This window comes from Vidua macroura, chromosome 4 (genome assembly GCF_024509145.1).
Source record: "Vidua macroura isolate BioBank_ID:100142 chromosome 4, ASM2450914v1, whole genome shotgun sequence".
NCBI classification, from domain to species: Eukaryota; Metazoa; Chordata; class Aves; order Passeriformes; family Viduidae; genus Vidua; species Vidua macroura.
The window spans coordinates 21,063,980-21,078,172 of NC_071574.1; the positions used below are offsets into that span (position 1 = coordinate 21,063,980).

The following is a 14,193-nucleotide window of genomic DNA, read 5'->3' on the forward strand; positions in this document are numbered from 1 at the left end:
GCCAGTTGTATTACTTATAGGACTTTCCTTCTAATTATTTTGAAGAACAAGTCCGTCTGCTGAGTTGGGGAGAAAAGGGAACTTTTAGAAAGGGATTTCATTCTTTTTTTTTCTTAAATTCATTTGAATTATTGATGATAAATAATATTTCTTTTAAATTAAAATAAATTCCCCTGTCATTCACCAAAACCCCAAGAAATCACAAACAAAATGTGCTATATATTTTTTAAAAAAGAAAAAAATAAGAAGATAAAGGCTTGCATTATAATTCCAGATGATCTCTGCTGCATTAACAGTGTTCGTGTGTGAGTGTGCATATTGAATAAGTAGATCCTCAGAATACCATCAGACTTTGAGATGAGGACTTTCTTACATTCCTTATTTCTGTCTTTCTCCTCCTACCTTGAGTTAATTTCCATCCTGAAGACATTGGTGTCTTCCATATGCATATAATGAGCTACAGCCATGCACTGCATTATTATAATTACTGTGAATTGCATCACACTGCTGAATGTGAAACAGATTCATTATAATATAACATTACAGGCTTATTCATAAGTACAGTGCAGTTTGACTGATGCTTCATTGTTGGCAGTCTTGAAACATGTTGCTTGCGTAAATTGACTGGTGCTGCTCTTGTGTATTCCTAGGAAAACATACGGCATTTGTCTATGAGTGTGGGTCTTGCAAAAGTAACAGAAAATATGATCTGTATATGACTGTCCTTTCTTTTGTGCAATTATCTATGATGTTCCTATCCAACCGAGTATATAAGGGAAGTAAAAAATACCAAGATGTAGCACTCTTCATGAAATATAATTGTGCTCCTATTATAGTTATATAAGGTATGGTGGAAAGAATAAATGTTATCACTGTGTCCTTCAGAAAAACAATGCTGAAGTTATTTTTCATACAATATGTATGTCACTTAACAGTCTCCTAAAATGAACATTTGAATTTCTGTCTGGCTTACTCTCATTTAAATTAGTACTGCTTTTGATTTATATCATTATCAACCTCAGTGAAGACTTTGGGAACACACTGAAACAACATGCTTTAACATGCTTAGTTGTAAATAATCAGTATGTCCACTTCCTTCCTTGTATGGAGCCCTTCCTTGTATGGAGTTTGAGGTGAATAATGAAGTATCACAGAATGAAGTGTGAGGGATTTGAACGTAAGGGAAGGTGTGGAAAGCACAGAACATGTTTTATCCTCCAAAGACAGATGTGTAACAAAATTAAGGTGGAGAGCTCTGAAATACATGGAGGAATGGATGATGGTCAGGTTAAGTATGTGGATGGGTAGGTTGGAAGAAGTGATCAGAATTTCCACTCTTTCTTGATGAAATAAAACTAACACTGCTGAAATGGTGAGATGTGAGAAGTTTAAAGCAGTGTATATAGAATGTGTCAATAGCTTAACTGTGAAGCAAAAGGAAACAAAAAACACCCTGTAAATAAGGGAACTCATCATATCCAAGTGAATTATTTCAGCCAGCTGTTTCCTTCTTTTATGTCTTCTGGTAGGCAAAGATTATATGGAACTATGAATATGTTGTGGTAAAGTTCTAACAGGAAGCTAAAATTAGAGCTTGGACAGCCTGAGCTTGTCATCCAGTCACTGGGAATAACTTTTCTGGTACTTGCCAAGCACTGGATGTTACTGTTCGTGTGCCAAAATGGGAAATGTGTGAATCCAGAGCAGCAATGCTACTGAATGAGTGTCGTGTCCTATTACACTGAACATGAAAGGTAGCAGGAATGTTTTCTTCCAGGTGCTGTCACCAGTGATCCTACAGTAACTCTACTGCAGTGGAAGAGGCAAGAGTAATCTGATCTCAGTTCATGCGAGATGTTTTAGACTACAGGGCACTTGTGGCTGCTTCACCTCCAGAGTGACCAGGGGGGGCTCAGTGGTGGTGTTGGAAGTCACTGGGAATCCCCCTCTGGGCATCCAAAGCTGTTGTGGATGTTGAGTGGCGTCTGTGCCAATGCTGTCTTATGACATTTTCTCTTGGAGCTCAGAGTCCAGAGGTGAAATGTGGAAAAGCAATGAGAGGTTGAAACTGAGTTGCTGTTTATAAGCTTTTTTTTAAATAAATTTCTACTCATAGGACATTTGAACACTCTGGCTACAAACCCTGAAACTAACAATATATATAACTCTTGAGTATAATGATAGCAAATGAATTACAATATGGGAGTTAAGTCTCCTTTCCACAAGATAAAAATTGTCTTCTGAATTTGAATAGATTGCAACTTAAATTCTATTTTACCATAAAGCCAGGAGTGGGGGAAAAAAGGAAGGTAGAAGTCAAACTAACAAAAAATATGAGAGCACCTGTAATTAGCAACAAAATAAGATGCAAGGACAGAGGGTAAACTGAAAGGGGAGTCCAAGGTCAATATAGATGTCCTCAAAAGTCTAATGATAGCTGTCTGACAGAGTGGACATTGGAGACAGACATACTGATAGACATACTCATTGGAGTACTGCTGACCTAAAGGCAAAACACAGATTTGCAAAGTACAGTTTGGAATAAAATGGTGTATCAAATGGAGTATCAAAACAAAATGTAGCTGCAGATTTTTTGGCAGAATTGCACTACAATTGCCTTAGGGAGAAAAAAAGCTCTCGTTTTCTCCTGTTGCTTGTTCAGCATATGGAGTGGAAGCACAAATACACCAGTGGAATAGATGGAGTAGAGTAAACCCCACAATTCTGAAAACACATACGTTTGTCGCAAGTTTTCCTTCAAACCACACTCTTGTCCTGCAAAATTATATGTTAGAATCAGGATTATAGGTTTACATCAAGTGTTAAAGCAATGTGGATCTTGCACCAGATGAGAAAGCTTTAACATTTTTGTATCTGTGGTCCTTTGTGTAAAGACTTCATTCCAAACAAAGACTTTATTCCAAACATTCCAAATTGAATGTGACGGTGGTAGTACTTTTTAAAAACATATATTATCATTTACATGTAATTTGGGAAATGAAAAATGCTTACCTGCTTTGATTAGCACTATTTAGAAGAAATCAATTGGAAGAAATAGCATAGAAAGAGCCTTGCTATAATAGATGTTCCTGAAACAGAGTAGGAAGGCATCAAAAATCAATATAGTTATGTGGTACCTGACAATCAACTTTACAGGCAGAAAAAAAAAAAAGCTTGAAAAAAAAGATGCTTGAAATAGCCATATAATATCCAAAGAATTTCATACCATCTAATGAGAGGAAAAGCACCAGAACTGAGTGCAGCTAAACTAATCTTCTAGGCTTGGAATTTCATACAATAAAAAATTAAAAATAAACCAACCTAACATAAAAATTAAGGGATTCTTAGTTGTTTTATAAATGGTATTTTAATGTTGCACTCCCACGAAGTTTAACTGAGTAGGACAAATACAAATACATCAGAGTTTTAAATTGTGGTGATTTTAATGATGGCAGAAAATATGTAGAACTGAAATTAGAAGAGTTAAGTTCCTAATGTAGACAGTTGTACTTGTCCACTGTCACGTTATTTCAAAGCACTAGACAGCTTCTTTGGTCAACCAGAAGGAGAAAACCAGGAAATAAAAAAATGCTGAGAAGTTAACTACTTTTTTGATTCATGGTTTATTGCAGAGGAAGAAGCCTTTTTCAATGGAGTGGTTTTCTGATAAAGAGAAAAATCCAAGGTGGTTGTGGTAAATGAGTAAGTTGTGAATGAAAAAATTTGAAATGTTTTATTTCAGAGTTTTAATGAAATTCATGATGAATGGGCTTGCATACTAGGGAAAACAGAGTCTCTTGGCAAAAAGCACTGGCAGTTATTTTCTTGCCGAGTTGATCAATATTATCTTGGTTAAAGCAATGCTTTATAAAAGCTTATTAAAAATACCTCCATGTTTGTAGAATCATACCATGATAATAAAGGTTTATCTATCAGAATTCTTTTCTATGTAGGATAAAAATTGTTAGCAGAGGAAAATAGATCAGTATATTTTGAGCTTTAGGAGGAAGTTTTATCCTCACAGAAGGATGCAAAAGTCACCTTCCAATCATAGGCCAGATGTGAGTTTTCCAGACTCAACGTCTGACTAAGAAAAAATGCTATAGAATATTAAGCTCAGATATATATCCCATTACTGTTTGGCTAGAGCATAGAACTGTATTTGGCTAATTGTGAAAAACTTCCAGTCAGGTTTTCATTCACTTTCAAGAAAATTAAACAACAATATTAGAAATAAATTATGTAAATAGTAATAATCCTTAATCCGTAATATATCCAATAGGATATATTGGTTTACATTTTTGGCTCATAATTCTTCATTGTACTATTTCCAAAAAAGGCCTCATCTGACAGTCACCTGCTAAATTCAATTTAAAACTTTACCTGAAAATTATCTATTTAACTGAATAATCTTTTGATCAGGTTTTTTACCTCAGTAATATGTTCTTAGCAATTTAGGTTTATTGTAATGTAATCAAAAGTTATAGCCCTATTAATTCCAGTGAATGTAAGATCATGCTCTGCTTTTGCAAAATGAGGAAAAGTATATTCTGACAGTTGTTTTATTAATATATTATTATTATTTTTAAGTCTTTCATTTGTGGGAGAGAATTCTAATTCTTTTTTCATTCCTGTTTCCGTGGAAACAACATTAGCACAATGAAAATGTTTTAAAAGTGAATATTTTAAAACATTGGAGACAGGAGATTTCGTTTAGCAAATTTGGAACCCACTAATAAAAACCATATCACTTAGATATAAAATAGAAATAAAAAGTTTCTGTCACACTATGAAATAACTCATGCATTCACTCAAGATGCAAAAGAGGGAAAAAAGGAAGTTTTATTTCTGACCTCACAATATACAGAATTTCAAAAGTGACAGTGGATTGGAGGAAGAAATTGCCACCTCTCCAACCACACTGGTCAAACCAACATTCCATCAATTCTCTCCTCCCACAAAGAAGAATGTGAAACAATCATTATTTACATGACACTGCATGAGAAAGTCCAGTAGAAATACGTAAACATCAGAAGGCATAGAAAACTTTTAAAAGAACTTTAAAACTTTTAAAAGAACAGGGCAACAGGTTTCTATGTGGCAGCTTAACATGTGGGTTTTATTTGCCTTTGTTTCTTCATTCCATGATTGAAAAGGATAATTTTGTTATTTATTGATTTGTGCTTGGTGAGGGAGAGTAGTATTTATTGGACTCCTGTGTACAGTGGTGCGTTAAAAGCCAATTTGATTTGCAGACTTCATCTGAATATGGAAGAAGAAAATAAATGTGTTGTTGCTGCCTTACTGTGGTATTGACCGTCTTGGCTGACTGACCACTGAGCATAGAAAAAAGGCTGTGGCCGTAATTTGTTTAAAAAATAGACTCTGCATCTGGTTTAAGTACAGCAGCCCTTCAGAAACCTAATCTTTCATCTTTGGAAGAAATAGTCTATGCGGGCGAGATTCACTAAATTCAGGCATAATCACATCTTCCTATCCTGCTCTGAATTCTTAGACTTGATTACACCTCAGTCAAGAGAAAGTAGAGTATGGAAGCCATGAGCTTGAAGAATTGCTTTTTCTGTTTGCTTTCACTGCCATTTATAGTGTGTAAAAATAGAATACATTGTTTTGCATTTATTTTGAAAGTTAAAAGATGAAAACTGAGGTAATCCATCGAAATTAAGGAGGCTCTTGCTAATTAAGTTTTAAACCACTATGAGATTTTTAAAAGAAAGCATTTTCTGGGCTTCTTGAGCTGCCTCAATTTCCTGTAATTGAATGTTTCTGAAAATTTTCTCTTCAAAACCTCCATAAAATAAGTAAAATTTCATTAGTAAAGACTTATTTTGAAGTAATTTCTGTATGAAACCCTTTAATATTTTGGGGGTTTGTAAACTTTTTTTCCCATGAAAATAAGCAGAAATGTCAGCTTCCAACAGATGTAGTTTACACTCTTAAGTTGTTGGGTTTTTTTTTTTCATTTTTATTAGTAATATCTGTGGTGACTATATCTGGGGTCAATACAAAATGGAAGAAAGTCTGTTGGATCTCTTTCCCTCTAGCATCTCAGAAAAAAATACGTAATTAAAATTGTTAATAACTCCTTTCCTAAAAAGATTGAGCTCTATATTTTCCACAGAAATTCATTAAACTTTTCCATGAACAGGGAATTGACAATTCCATATCTCTAATGCTGGAATTTGTGTCTGTCACAAACAGAAGGCAGTGAAGGAAAGCCTCTAGAAACCCCTTCCAGCCAAGGCTTCTGAGTCTGTAATTTGGGAAGCACTTCTGTTGATGGAAAGAAGGGGAAAAATGCACAGTCTCTGAAGCTGCATCTTTCTTTCAAGTTTATTTTCTGTTTTCCAATCCATGTGCAGTTAATCTAACAAACTTTAGCTACTAAACCTGGTAATTTATCTTTTTAAGTGGCTAATGATTGTTTTCAGGTTTTCCAAATGAGACTTACTTTCCCAAGTGATGATACTTTTTTAATTCTAAAAATAAGGTTAACACAGTAAATAATTCTTCAATTAAAATAATATTTAATTTTAGGCCTAACAAAATATTTCTGATTGATTTGATCACTTTAATTCAGGCATCAAACTGAAGAGTCCCTTATTCACCTAACTCAATTTTGAGTAATGAAATTGAATCTCTCATAGATCTCCTTCAGGAGTAAACTCAGAGTTTAATTTATTCTGAATAAATTACATCTCAAAGTAATCCTGTTTCTGATTAGTCAGTTATCTAAAATCTGACAGTGATTTTTTTATTCTTTTTGTTTTAGAGATGTATTTGAATTGTAATGACTTGTCAGTGTAGCCATGTGTTAACTTACGCTTTGTCAGTGGAGTAATTCCCTCATTCAGTGCTTCCCCTTTGACCACTGTACCATTACTGCTGTTCTTGGACTTTTTCACACAAAAAAACATCTTTCTCTCTCTCCAGTGACCATCTACTCTGTTATAATAATAGTGATACATACTTTCAGATTGCCTATTGATAAATTTGCTGTGAAAAACTTGTCCTACTACCAGCTTAGCTGTTTGTTTTTTATAAATATTCTGTTGATAACATAGTTACCAGATGTTTATATAAGAAAAGTATCAGGAAAATGAAGAAAAATTACTTGCTTTATGTCATTAATGAGAACAATAGAGTGGAAGAAATAGAAACATAGAGATTCAAAATAAGGCTTCCAGTGAAAGAAAGTGGTAGAGAAAGGATATAATAGAATACATGTGAAGAAGAGTGTACATTTCTGCTCAGAAAATATGGAACCTGAGGCTAAAAGACTCTTTCTCAGAACCTTTGAGTGTCAGAGACTTCATGGCTTCAGATACCAGTCTTCTCATTGATGTTGGAGCATACTTGAGCAAAGCAGTCTCAGGCAGAATTTAAACTAAGGAACATACTTACCCATGTTTTTCTCATTTATATGTGCAGTCATGAAAAAAAATTATTCCAAGATATGAGGAGTTACAAAATCATTTTATGATGACTTACAGCCTAGACACTTGTATTTTAGTTACCTTGGGTGACTTTCAGCATTTATAGTTATGGAGACTGCATTTTATTTTTGGTTAATCATTATTTTGAATAGTGCTTTTCTCTCATGTACTTAAGTGAAAAACTGTTGTATTCATTGTTTGGTCAGTAGTTCTGTATTCAGAGAATTAATGAAATTTGGGTGTGCTAAAGATTGTTTCTTAAATTACTGAAAGGCTTAATAGGCAGGTCAGTGTTCAAAAGTTTCCAAGACATTCCCATTAGCATCCATTAAATTTAGTGGAGAAATTCCATGGAACTACACTTCCTGCCACACTGCTGGTTCTTGCATATGCGACCAGAGATAGCAAGAATATGTTTTGTTTGGCATTGCTAAAGATATATATAGGCTGAATAATGAACTATGGCATTTTTTTTACTCTTCTGATACAGCTGTTGAACCATTTAACAGTTTTCTGTATTGTATTTAAATCTATTGAATAGATTAAAAAAACACTGCCTTTAATCAGCATGGCATCACTTTTTGTCCCAGATTTCCCTTCTGAGGTTTTGCAAGTATTATTGTTGCAATCTCTATTGCATTTTATCAGTAGTGGAAAAAGCAAACTGAAAGACATTTTGCTTCAGATGGTTGAAAAGAGTTAAATGTTGGAGTAAAAATATTCACCATTTCTCTGTGGCGTACAAGCATGTATGTGAATGCCCCCTTTGCTGTTCTCTCCCTCACAGACAAGAGACAGTCTGTACCTTTCTAGAGAGAAGCTGCACAAATGTTCTACTCTGTTGTTTTCCTACAAACAACATGGATTTTATATGCTTCATATACCACTAATTAGAATTACTTGTTTTCAATGTTTTTAAGACATTGCTTGAATTATCAATGGGTATTTATCAAGTTCATCCATAAGAACTATAAATACAATGAGTGTGGTATGGATTGCTAAAAAATGAATATTTGGTATCATACAGTTTTAAGCAGCATTATATATAATACTTTTTAATATCAGCTCAATTTATTCCTCGTCCAGTTATTTTTCTAAGAAGACTTTTTTCCCTTTTCATCTATTCATTTCCAACATCTGCAAAGTATCTTCTGCTTTACTTTTATAGAAAAGTCAATTCATTATTGTCATTTGGTCATACTGCTGAAGTTCAAACACACAGGGAAAGAATGAGAGGCTTTTATATGCTTTGTTATAGTCATCTATTGTTGGGAAATAAATATCTGTTGAATGTTTTCTGGAAGCTATTTCAAGCATTTTTTATGAGAAAATACAATAAAAGCAGTATAGAAAACCTTGTTAAGCTTTTCTGTAAAGTAACAATAATTTTTAGATCCCTTCTCTTCAAAATGCTAATAATTGCCTCTGTTTGGTTGTTAAAATAGCATATTAGATGAACTTTGCTTCTTTCAGAACTTTTTTTAAAAGGTAAGTAATGTTGTTGACATTTCCCTGTGTATCTGGAGTTTTAGAAGACCAAAGAAAAGAGATGTAAAAATTAACATAGTAAAAATTAACTCTACCATAGATAATAAAGATATATGGTGGGTTTTATTACGTATTTTAAAATTGCATGTTTCGGTAGTGAAAACTTTTCCTCTGTACTAACGGTATAGCTGAAGAAACCCACTGGTAATTCCCAAGTGGAAAGACTTGTTCAGTTTCTCTTGTGGAGTCTGTCATACTTCTGCCACAGTCTCCTGCCAGCTCTCTGGGAATGACTCTAGACCTAGACTAGCAAACCAGAAAGTAGAAATGCTTCATGACTTCTATTGTGCAAGTTTCCGTCTTTCCCCTCTCTAGCAAAAGGATGTAGTATTGCATGTTTTTACAGGTAAAAATTGTAAGAGCTAACAGGACCATTTTTTGTTAGGATAGTGAGTATATGCATAAAGTTGGCCTCATGCTAGCATGTACTATTTTACTAATCAGATTAGCACCATTGCCCCTGGGCTGCTTATATTTAGTTGTTATGTGCAGGCTCGGACATTGAAATTTAGGGATCAGGCACTTAAGCGAACTGAAGCATGACTCCAAACAAACAAAATGCCGCCATGCATGCAAACAGAGGTGTTTGGGACACAAGCATAGGCAGTAGTACAAAGGTGTGATTCACTAGATAGACACATAAACAGTCCAGAAGCACAAATTCATGTCCTTGTGTATTTCTTCCAGGAAGACTGAGGGTGGATCAGCCTGCAATAGTCGTGGATTTATGTACAGAACAATCCCTTCTCTTCCAGTGTTGTGTGTCCCTGCTTGCTTCTTGGGCTGTCCTTTCAACACAACCAGGTCTTGCTGACTGTATTTTATCTCCTGTAACATCAAAAATAGTTCCTGATGTGAAAAGCCTAATTATTCTATTTATTCATAGTTGTTTTTTTTTTCAAAAAGAAATGAAAATATGTGGACGTTGAGAAAAGAGAACTTACTGCTGTGGGATCAGCTTGGTCTGTACTTGTCACATGCTACTGTTTTGTAATCCTCACTTGCTTACAGTTTCTGTCTAAATTTCCACTCTGAGTTACTGTTTTTGTAGATAAAACTTCGATGGACATGATCAGTGTGTTGTCATTTTTGTCACTGGGGCTTGGAAAAAGCTTTTGAGGTTTGAATTCATTTGGGTTTTGGCTATCTTGACCACTTGCAGTGTATCTGATACTGTCAGTTTTGCCTACTCACCTGAATAAATTATAATCAGTATAATATAAGCTATTTCTAATATTCGTTAGAAAGGGTGAAGGAATCCTCCCATGAAGAACACAGAGGCTGAGGCCAAACCGGCCTTTTTTTTTTTTTTTTTTTTTCCCTTTAATTTTTAGCTTGCATGGAGACCTCCTGTCACCTCACCTTGTTTTGTAGCCCTCGACTATGGCATGTGTGGTGGTGTCTGCACATGGCTGATGATCTTGCCTACCAGTTTATGACTGTAACTTAGTTTTACTTGCAGTCTAGTTGTTATTTTAGCTTCATTGACTATGTGAACCTTTTCTCAGGCAATGGCATATGAGCATATACTGGATTCAGCTAAAGATTTCTGTTGGTCTGTTCACATTCCTTGGCTGGGAAATTTGAAAGAATTACATTTATTAGGACCATACAAAAGATGGTAAAGCTGGCCTGCTGTCACCTAGCTGTAAATCCCTGCAGTTTTGTCTTTCAGCAACAGTGATTGTAAGTTGAAAATTTTATCTAACCTTACAAACAAGCTTAGAGTCACTTCTCTAAGCTGTGTTAATTAAAACAAAGCAACTGCTACTGTAGGTTAGGAGCAGTATGGCTGTTCTTTAGCATAACGTAAAAGACAGTGCATAAACCTCCCTCTTTCTATTTTTTGTCTTCTTTCGTCTCATGTGGCAGGAATTAATGATGTAGGTGTCCTAACTGGACAATATGACAATATATATGACAATATATATGACAATAGCAATCATATGTTTATTTTCTTCTAGTGGCACCCCCTGGCTTGACCTCAGGCATCCTAAGAGAGTTGGACACTGAGATGTGGGAGGTGGGATGTTCACCTGGAGGGCTGTGTGTCCCACTTCTCACCTTCTACATACAAGATTTTTTTTTTTTTCCCTAATGTGCCTTTCAGCCAGAGAGGTGGTTGTACATGCTTAATTTCAGGTGTGTGAGTAGGAGAAAGTGAGACTGTTCCTATGTAGGAATAAATGTTTCTCTGTTCTTGGAGCAGGGCTGGACATGTTTCCACCCCATGGCTGGTTTTGTCTCCTCTTGCCTCAGCACTAACCACACAGTAAAGGGATCAGGGCATTTAGGTGGGTTTCATGTGATGGAGTGAAGGAGTTTTATTAATTTATAAAGCACTTAGAAAACTTTGGACAGTATTACATCCAGCTGTGAAACTTGCCAGCAAGTTGCAGATCCAAATGTTCTGTTAGGAGCAACAGAGCTGTTGCTTTACTGAGAGCTTTGAAGATGCAATAATTTCATTTAGCTATCCAGGTCAAATATGAGCATGGATCTCAAGATTTGAAAAATTATTTCTCTACTCATATTTGTGAAGTAGAATCTGACTTTGGATTCAAAGACAATATTTTTTATTATTTATTAAATATTATGTTTATGGTACTATAAATACTTCAAATATTTTTAAATGAACTGTCAAATACACCCACAGACTAAAACAGGAGTCACATCTGGACATTTTACAGTTCACTTTTACTTCAGTTCTAAAATTTAAAAGCAATTTGTGCAATAAGTCATATAGAATAAAACAATAATGTGGAAAATACCCTGCAGTATTAATTTGTCTGCAAATTAATTTGAAGGAAAATTACTGAGTCCGAGTACTTCTCTGTGCCAAACATGTGTTTCATGGCCATAAGCACAGGATGCATCACTCCAGATTCAGCATTTACTTTTACACTGAGCTGTTAAGTACAAAAGCAACCACTGCAGGAAGATTCCCTAAAAAAACCCTAACAAAATACTTACAGGATGAGGTGCTATATAGTTACAATTTTTCAGGTGTACTCTTTGTCCAGTTGCCTTGCCTCTGAATTAGGTGGAAAATAAAGCAAGACAAATATGAAGTAATTCTTCATACTGCTTATTTAGTAGCTGTTTGAAGACTGATTTGGAATTTTTTTTTCCCTTTGAAAAATAACAGGCAGAAGGCAATTTAAATACTGTAATTTATCTTTGATGGATGATGTATTTAAAGTAGCTGGAAGCAAATAATTGGAGCGTGTAGCAATTAACGTTCTGATCCCGCTAAGGGAGCTGCATGTGCTGACCCTCACCATCAGAATGTGGCTCCTAACAGGTATGAGGTCTAGTGCTAGTTTCAGCTTCAAAGGGAAGTTGTTGCACTTTCCTGTACTGATTTGAAATGAAATGCCAAATGAATCTACAAAGGGGTTTCTAGCCCATTCCAGATTAAGGTGGCCAAGTCTTGTGTTGCAAAAAAAAATCCACAAGCCTTTGGGAAGTCATGAAAGGAGTCATGACTTGGTGACATGTCAAGCCCTGTCCTTCCTTAGTCTAAATAATATTAACTGAGTATTATCTAAACCATGATTTTTGTAAATCCTTCTCATGTTGATGTGGAATCCCTCTACAGGTACCCTGTGTTTTTCTTATTCTGTTTTATTAATGCTTGGTGGAGGAGCATCAGTGGCAGCAGAGAAACTGATTCCTTAAATTATTTCTTTGAGGACAGTACAGCTATACTACAAGTTTGTGGTGCAGAATGGCCTTTGGCTCCCCTGGAGTCAGCCACTGCCAAGGAAACAATGCAGGTCCTCTCCGGTAAACAGAATATTTCACAATCAGACTTCTGAAGTAAAACACAAAATGGTTCATGTAGTTTTACACTCCCGGTTGAAATCGGTGATAAGAATGCAAATTTGTAAAACTAGACAGAGTTGTTACAATCCTATTTCCAACACATACTTTGCAAAGGCTTCAGGGTGATTTACATTACAAAATATTGCATGCTGGTTTCACCTTGACATCCTGACATCAAAAGTATTAAATGCTTATTTGTGCTTCAAGCAAACATTAAGAGCTTTCTTCAGACTTAAGTTAAATTTTCCAGGGTTTTTTTTGGGTTTTTTTGGTTTTTTTTGTCAAGTAGCCTTGGGGATTTGAATTTTGTCTGTTCACTGTAAATTTAATTATAAACTGTAAATTTCTCAGTGAGAAAATTTAAAAGCTTGTCTTTGTTACTTTACCTCAACAGTGGAGTGCTGATCCACTGATGTCAGTGATTTTAGTATTTGTTCCATTGACATTCATAATTTTGGCTCTACCAGCATTTTAAGTTTTGGGGCTTGTTTATTTTTGTTTTTTGTTTACCAGTTAAATTTTTCCTTGGTTGTTTGCATTAGTGGGAGTAATTTTGAAATGCTTGACATTTATAAATATATATTCCACAGGTTTGAAGTTACCTACCTTCTTAAGACCAGAAGCTCATAATAGGCAGTTTGATTCAACATTATCTTCTTAAAATTTGGGATAGCTTATGATTTTAACAAAATTTTGATGTATAGGATTACTATTAATATGTATTTTATGTAATGACAGCACTGGGGAAGGACTGTTCTCTACCCAAATCAGTAAATTGCTAAATTGAAGGAGAGATACAGGTGTTCTTGTCCTGATTTAGTTGAAGAGCTTCACCAATTCCTACACAAAGTAGGGCTGTAAATAATTCGGTTGAAGTATGAAGAGTAACACATTTTAAATAATGTAACAGATATAATTATATTTGAGGCTTAACATCTTCAATAAATGTTACTAGGTTGTGCCCAGCCCTAGATCAGGCCAAAAAGTGTGACTGTTTTAATGACTTCTCTGGAAAATCTGTTGATATCAGAAATAATTTTGGTAGTTTCCCACTCCCTAATAAATCACTCCATATAATCAGATACCATTAAGCATACATTACCCTGTAGTTTTTTTAATGGGATGAAAAGCCAGAAAAAAAAGATGAAAGACCATCTTTCATACCCTTGGTGCAGATCTGTCTGAGATAAGAGCCCACATACAATTTTTGTCTTAGCAGTAGTGGTGTCACATCGAATAAAATGAAATCTTACACTGAGTGTTCCAATTAAAGTAATTCCATAAAGTCGACTTAAGCCTTTGGTGGAAGAAAAATTTCTGTTTGCCAGTGAAGCTTAAATAATTGACCTGAGGACTCAGT

At 35.0% G+C, this 14,193-nt stretch overlaps 1 protein-coding gene across 4 annotated transcripts in view; it reads left to right on the forward strand.

Annotated features, from left to right (window-relative positions):
* Window positions 1–14,193, forward strand: part of CCSER1 (coiled-coil serine rich protein 1) — a 607,763-nt gene that overhangs the window by 491,743 nt on the left and 101,827 nt on the right. The window lies entirely within an intron of this gene.